Consider the following 1,296-nt stretch of genomic DNA (forward strand, 5'->3'; position numbering starts at 1 on the left):
CTGCTGGGACCCACCAGGTACATCTTCAAACGCAAGGAAGTGCGTCCGGGCAAAAAAACGATTCGCCCCCCTGACTGCTGGGACCCACCAGCTACATCTTCGCACGCAAGGAAGTGCGTCCGGGCAAAAAAAAGATTCGCCTCCCTGACTGCTGGGACCCACCAGCTACATCTTCGGACGCAAGGAAGTGCATGACAGTCGGGACCCACCTGGTCGAAGCGTACGTAGCGTTGTCATTCTGGTCGCGAACATGTATGTACATATATACTGGTCGATGTATAGGCGTGCACGTGTCGTAGTAGAGGCGTGCACGTAGCATGTACACGTACATACATCGGCCAGGGTGCAAGAAAGAAAATACGGCCACGTATGTGTACATACGGGCGGGGTCTCGAACGCCAAATCACACATACGTACGGCAAGGGCTCATGTACATGGCTGGGTCGGAACGGAGAAACAATGTCGTAGTCATGTTCATGGGGAGGCAACGGAATGCGTCATGTTCATGGGGAGGCAACGGAATGTGTCGTGTTCATCGGGAGGCAACGGAACGCGTGGGAGCCAACCGGCTGGGTCGAAACGGAATGTGTGGTCATGTTCATCGGGAGAGCTTGGACAGAACAGGCGATGGAAACGAGGCCTGGCGTACCACAGAATGGAGGAAACGGCCTTGTGTTTGACCGGCCACGTTCGAAACGGGATCTTGTTCATTGGGAGGGGTGTGGCATACCGCAAAATGAAGGAAAAGGACCTCCTATGGTCGAAACGGGGGTCCTGTTGATCGGGAGGGGTGTGGCGTACCGCAAAACGGACGAAACGGACTTGTGTTGGAGTGCTACGGTAGAAACGGGGGTCCTGTTCATCGGGAGGGTGTGGCGTACCGCAAAACGGGACTCCACGGGATACTGTTCATCTCCACCGTCGACCTCCTCCAGCCTCCACGAGCTACTGTTCATCCACCGTCGACCTCCTCCAGCCTCCACCTGTGACTGTTCATCCATGGGCTCCTGTTCATCCAGCCTCCACCGCGTGCTACTCCACCGGCTACTGTTCAACCACCCCTCTCCACGGGCTCCTGTTCAACCACCCCTCCACGGGCTACTATTCATCCACCCCTCCACTGTCTACTCTTCATCCAGCCCTCCACGGGGTCGTCCTGTTCATGCAGCCCTCCACAGGGTCATGTTCATCCAACCCCAACCGGCTTGATCGATCGGGGTCCTATTCATCCAGAGGCAACGCCACGGGTCCTGTTCATCCACTCCCACCGCTCACTGTTCATCCAAACCCCCTCCC

The sequence above is a fragment of the Triticum dicoccoides genome, chromosome 7B (assembly GCF_002162155.2).
Source record: "Triticum dicoccoides isolate Atlit2015 ecotype Zavitan chromosome 7B, WEW_v2.0, whole genome shotgun sequence".
Classification (NCBI taxonomy): Eukaryota; Viridiplantae; Streptophyta; class Magnoliopsida; order Poales; family Poaceae; genus Triticum; species Triticum dicoccoides.